This window comes from Lactuca serriola, chromosome 9, assembly GCF_051521515.1.
Source record: "Lactuca serriola cultivar US96UC23 chromosome 9, Lser_US96UC23_V15, whole genome shotgun sequence".
Taxonomy (NCBI): domain Eukaryota; kingdom Viridiplantae; phylum Streptophyta; class Magnoliopsida; order Asterales; family Asteraceae; genus Lactuca; species Lactuca serriola.
In genome coordinates, this window is record NC_136416.1 from 1303985 (window position 1) to 1311073 (window position 7089).

The following is a 7089-nucleotide window of genomic DNA, read 5'->3' on the forward strand; positions in this document are numbered from 1 at the left end:
ATGATATTAGAGTTCATTCTGGGAATAAAATATTTTCTGCCAAAAATCTCAGGACTATATATAGAAATCTGAACCATATTCATTCATTAGTTACATTTCCAACTACAGGAAAGCCGAATTCTCTCTCACGGATCTTCGGGTTTTCGTCCCAAATCGTGAGTACTTCTATCTAGTTGTATTATATAGCTTGGATTGTGTTTTATAACATCAAAATCGAATCAAAACCCCAAGATTTGGGCGTTTACCGCCCAAAAACACTTGGAGAGTAAACTCCTTTATAAGGTCCAAAAGTGTGCCCAATGTCCCTCAAAGCCTTGGAACTCAACCTAGGAACTACCATTACATGTTTTAGACCACAAAAGAATTAAGAATAAAGGCTAGAAGTGAGTTCACGGCCAAGGAAGTTCTTGGGCCGCGAACTCCATTTTTAGGTGCCAAAACACCCTAAAAACCTTCCTTAAGCCAAGAGACTAATTTAGACAAGTACCCTAATGTGTTTAGGACTAGAAAACACCTTTAGAACACCAAGAAAAAGGTGTTAACGGCCCAAGAAGTTCCAGGGCCGTGAACTCCAAGAAATAGTGCCAAATGGTGCTATAAATTCTCCTAAAGCCTTGGACAATTTCCTTGCTTCATTCTTAGATAAATTAGGGACTTAAAAACACCACAAACACCCTCCCAAGGGAGATTACGGCCGTAATCTCCATGGGATATGGTCCATGGGCCGTGAACTCCTCAAAGGAGTTAAAAGGAAGCCCAAACACTTGTTTAAGCCTTGAAGCACTTCACCACTTAAGTTGTAATAATGTTAGGCTTCATTTAGTGACCCTATAGAGAGTTTACGGCCAGGAGTTTACTCCCCTGGGCCGTAAACTCCAACACATATGGTCTTTTGACCATAAACTCCCATAAGAGGTCTTGCACTCCTTTGTTGCAACCCATTAGCCTCCTAGCACTTGACCAAAAGTGTTTTCCTCGCATTAGGATGTTTATACATGTTTAATTAGTATTATAATCACTAATTGTTTATATACATATGTCTTCATATGTAATTAGGACCATTGTGTGTGTCTAAAGTCTTCACTTGACACCTAGCAGTCCTACCTCTTCAGTTCATTCGTATCACCCACAACAGGTGAGTTCATACCCTTAATACTTGTTTTAACTGTTTTTAAATGTTTTATGGGGGGGGGGGATACAAGTAGAATTATACTAATTATTATATTAATCACATGTGATTAATAAGCAGCATTCAGATGATTGGCTACTCATTAGCCGTTTTACCAAACAGTTTCCTTCAAATGTTTTTCATAAACACTTTATGTGTTTAAAACTCCTTATTACAATGTACCTTTTATTCTGTATGTTTCAATTCAAACTTATTTACAATTGTGTTTCAAACAAATGTTTCTTTATACTAAACCGTTTTATCAAACCCATGCCTTCAAACCGTTTTATAGATTGACATCAAGCCGATCTTTTCTTAGATAATAATTATGTTGAAAGGTTTTACAAAACTTATTTTATGCTTTTATATTATAAATGGCATGCCTCTATATGTATAGTTATATAAGAAATGTTTAAAAGACTTAGGAAGGCTATCCACCCTGTTTCCTTTTCCTCGATTTGGATGTGGTCTGGTGGGATATCGGGTACCCGTCCGAAGGTCTTTTAAATATTAGTTATATATCATGTGTACATATATAGTTATAAAGGTCCTTCCAGTTCATCCAATGCCCTTGGGTAGCAAGGGTATACATCCAGGTCCATACGTACCAGTTAGATTACTAGTAAACTACCATATGGGTAGTTTATGAAGATACTAGAACTATTACTAGAACGCGATATCATACAATGAGTCAGTTCCTTCATGAGTCAATACTTTCTAGAACATTACAGTACATTACTATACTTGCTAGATAGAGAGAGCATACATTACAGCTAGAACATTGCGGTACATTACTATACTTGCTAGATAGAGAGAGCATACATTACAGCTAGAACATTACAGTACATTACTATACTATTACATAGATATGTTTACATGATCACACTTACATGAGTACGCTTACATATACATAGAACAGACGTCACTAGGTGCTATAGCATGGAACCAGTTCAGGATCTAACTATACCGATGAATCACAACGCAATTGTGATAGTTATATCGAGTATACATGATCATAGTAATGTGGATGTTCACGGCTTGTATACATGCAGGGGTCGTGGGTAGGTCCCAAAATCCCTTTGACAGGGGAGCGTATAGCCTGGGATCTAGACATCACATTATACCTTATCCCTCAAATAAGGCAGTTGAGTACCGATGTAGTTATTTATTACAAATGCTACAGTACTTAGAAGAATTACCCTAGACTTAAGGTAATTGGTACGGTTGTAGTTCGTCACTACACCATAGTACTATTTCATTTTCCCATTACATTCACTTCGTGAATATTCACACGACGCACGGTAATGTAGAAAACTATATTTTTTGTTTATGATAGTCAGACTTGGGAAAATACACACTCTTACTAGAGACACACACAGACACTAGATGCCTTGGTAGAAGGCTACATAGAGATCAGTTAAGTCTTGGTAGAAGACTCCCTGTTATAATAGTAGGAATCATAGGGATTTCTAAGGTTTTTCAAACATTTACAATTGTTTTGCAAACATTTTCATACTTACAGTTCATATACATTTTAATACTTACAATCCATACTCATACAAATTCTTACATACAAATTAAGACACTAAAATACTTATGATCTCACCAGCTTCAAAGCTGATACTCGCTTTCAAAATTACTTGTATCCTCAGGTTAAACATAGACAGGTACCGATGCAAGGTTTAGAGAAGATGGAGCTCGTTCAAGACTCATCTTTCATTTTGATTTATGCTTTAGTGTTTATCAAAATTTGACAGAACACACTTGTATAATAATTATATTATTAATGCAATGGATGATGTTGTTGCTTGTTTACTACTTTTCATTGTTGTGATACTGTACATGACGTCCTCCGCCCCAGAACGTTTCCGCCGTTTTTGGTTTTGGGGTGTGACAGATTGGTATCAGAGCATTGTTTATAGTGAATTAGCTATATCAACCCATAAAAGATATACTAACTATAAATACATTGGGATTAAAATACTCTGACCAAGAGTTTATACTTTAAATAATAAAATATTTAATTAAGTATACGTGCTGCATTCATACTCAAATCAGTGTCACTAGGACAATACGAAAGAATTACGATTGTTGGGCAACACAGGTGGGCTTAGAGACATATGGTCAAAACTGGGAACATATAGCCTGATCACCTATATTATCCGAGGGTTGACTAGCATGTGCCTAAGTTTAATTGTGTGGTTGCAACAAGTCTAAAATCTTACCAACCCTACCACAATGAGAACAGTAGAACATAACATTAAACTTAAAATACTATAGGAGTATTTGGTGTTACTATAAGTACGTTATACTTGAGAACTAAAACGGGATCTTCATTACCATGTTGATAGTTGCTAAGTGGATACACTAAGGCTATATGTAATTAGGATGTTATAGACTTAGAATCTGTGAAAATTTTACTTTACCCCTGTTCTGTGTGAATTTGGAGTTAAGGTCACTTATTCGAAGGCCTATCCTGTTTAGATTACATATAACTGGTATGCACCTCACAAATAGCGATGTAACTAATGAAGATTTTCTAAATACATATCTAGATAGTTCGTCTAATAATTATTTTCTTACCCTAATTCTCGCGTATATAACATGGCTGGACTCCATCCCCACGACAACCCGTACCTCCCGAATGAGGTCATTGCTGGATGGTTTGAAGAAGAACCAGAGAATGATCATCCTATCCCTTTGAATAATCACCATGATGAAGACCTTTCGGACGATACTAACTCCGAACCCGAGGTTGAGAACCTACCCCAGGCATTTAATGGTAACCGAAGCTTCTATGACCTGAGTAATGGGGGCTCAGCAGACAGAATCTTGCCAATCTTGGTCCGCAGAGTGGCCCGAAATGAGATTCAGGGCATGACAGCCCTACATCAGATTACTGAAGTTGTCGCCGATGCGAGAATGCATACCCTCCGCACCATTCGTCTAGAAGATGCTCGCGAGAGATCTGAGAGAAACCATGAAAACCTGCTGCAAGCACTGGCTGAATCACGAGCTGAAGTCATAGAGCTCCAAGTACGCCAGAGGGTGGACGAAAGACACCTACCCTACGTGGAACGTCAACTGGCTGAACTGAGAGTTCACCAGAGGGATGGCCGTTGCCAGTAGTAGACGCTTTAATTTATTTTCCTTATTAAAAGGAATCGTTTTCTGCCTATGCCCGATGTGGCATTTTCTATGAAATTATCTTGTACTGTAAGTACTGTTGGTTAGGTCTTTATGCTGTCAAGAACTATCTTCTCTGGATATGATGTAAGACCTTTTAGAAGGTCATTTTCCCGAATCTTTACGTCGTGAATATCAAAGACATTGACAGTTGGCTAACTTCCGTGTCCTTCCTTATTCAAGTACTCTCATCATACTTTCATTGGAGTCTATCTGAAACCTACTTTAGTCAAGTCATTGGACTATAGTAATTTAGCTCCGGAGACATTTCCAAGTCTCTTTTAGTGGTTGGATCCTGTTATTCATCAACCCACGATACCTCGGCTTGAACGAAAAACGTCTTGAGACCATTCTACAAAATCACTTCCATTCCGTACTAGGACTGCATCATAGGGATGTAGGTCAAACCTTCACAGTCATACCTCCAATCCATACTAGAACTGCATTATAGGGATGTAGGTCAACCTTTCGAGAACATACTCTTACTCTTTGATTGAGCAATCGAAGTACATCTAGGGTTAGCCATAATCGCTCACAAAATCCTTATCTCTCGTGTTACAGAATCATGTCGTCATCAGGAAGCAATCAGTCGAACAACGAAACCTCCGCTTTTCCTATGGACGCAGCTACTTTTCAAGCCACCGTTACAACTGCCGTGATGGCTGCCGTGACCGCTGTCCTTGCAAATTGCAGCACTGTCAACGCAACCAAGACTGTAAAAGGAGTTGATAATCCTGATCGTGTTAAAGATCCGAGAAATCAACAAACAGTAACAGTCACAGGCTCGCAAAGCCGAAAGACAGAGAACAAGAAACGAAGGCGTCAAGCTCAGAAAGAACACAAGAAATCCCAAAAACTTGCCATGCAACAATGGCAAGTGGAAACCTCTGCCATCCCCGTACCGAGCAGACCATATAAAGGAACACTCCCGAAGTGCGACCGGTGCAACAACCACCACAAGGGAATTTGCCGAGCCTGGCAATGCAATAGATGCAACAAGATGGGGTACATTGCTCGTTTCTGTAGAACTACCTCCACCACTGGAGCAAGCCTAGTTTGCTATGGTTGTGGTGAGGCAGGGCACTATTACAGAAATTGTCCAAAAGAGAAGATCAACGAAAGCAACCGTGTCCCCATGACTCCCACTCAACACTTCACTTCCACCACCAATGTTGGTGTTGTCCAGATATGTCACCAATATGGTGAAATTGGACATCTCAAGAAGGATTGCCCGATAGTGAAGATGCTGATGGGAAGGTTCTAAGGATTACAGCCGCAGGAGAAACTACGTCGAACCCTCGTTAATGTAATTTAGGTGTTTCGTTGTAACAGACTTATAAACTATCCAGAACTAGTGCAACTAGAGTCTTACCTTTTGCGAGATCCTGTCGGTATAAGGATGCTTGTGCTGCGTATACTTGTCTTTGGTAGTATACCTCATTCGCAGCAATGGTCTTGTTGTAAGTCTAAAGTACTGTAACTTTGTTCATGGTTGCACGGTTGTGTTTTGTCTGTAAAACGTCTTATGTTCAAATCTAATGTCTTTAAGTTTCAGTATGATTCCGACATTATCATACGACTCGATTCAATTTGATCCTCACAAGAACAGCTTCATACGTACGTCTCCTTATTAGTAAACGTCTTTTTAGCGAAACCGTCATTTCAGAACACCGAAGTACTCATGCGTGGAGTACCTCTTAGTTCTTTTCGTTCCGAAGAAATCCCTAAAGTACCACTCGTGAAGTACGTCAAGTTCAATCCAAGGATTCATACGGTTGATCTATCACTGAGGAATGTATACATAAGAGTGATATATAATCAAGGTTCTACAGGTTTAGAATTGATGATTCCACTTTAACTTCTTTTTCCTTGAAGGGATGTGAACTTAAAGAAGAATCAGTTATTCGACTACCTTTTCAATCTTAATTATATACGACTCGTATACACGAGATTGGGATTGTGAAACCATGTATGAATTCTAATATGAACTTCAGGACGGAGAACTGCCCAAGCCTACGATTAATTGCATCGTCATGTGAACAAACCTAGAACCCAATAAGACTTCTGTAAACAGATTTCCCTTCAGTCTAAACACCTACGGAGATACGAGAACAGCCCGGACAACTTAGCGAACTACACAGAAATAGAATTAGAAGACCAGGCTTCTCACCTTGGAGAGCTCCGGTCTTATTTTTCCGGAGATCGACAGATTGCATCATATGTGCCTCGGCTATCGAGGGCTCCGCCCAGTTTTTTCTGTTAGAAATCATTGTCTCTGGCTCGCATAGATGAATTCGTTGAGCAAACGCAAGGAAATAATTACTTTCAGAAATGGACCTGAGATCCGAATATCGTCAGTTTGAGTGTTAGGAAAGGATGTCCGAGAGACTACCTTCCGGACTCGATGCGGACACTTCGAGTCCGTAGTGATACCCCTCGGATAGGACCAATACGCCCATAGTATTCATGAGTTTAATGAATAGGTTCTTTCTTTCTTACTTTGATCAGTTCGTCATTTCTCCATGTGATGACTTACTTATCTACCCTCGTAGTAAGAAGGAAGCCATGGAAACATTACTCTCAGAGGAACTTTCACCAAGTTCTCTAAGCACGAGTTTTGAAATTGAAGAATCAAATTTCTATGACACACTATTAGTGATGTGGGGAAATTTTGAGTACCCTTTCAATTTGTCAAAACCGTTGAGAATTTGTCGACACCAGAAACACCGACAGAA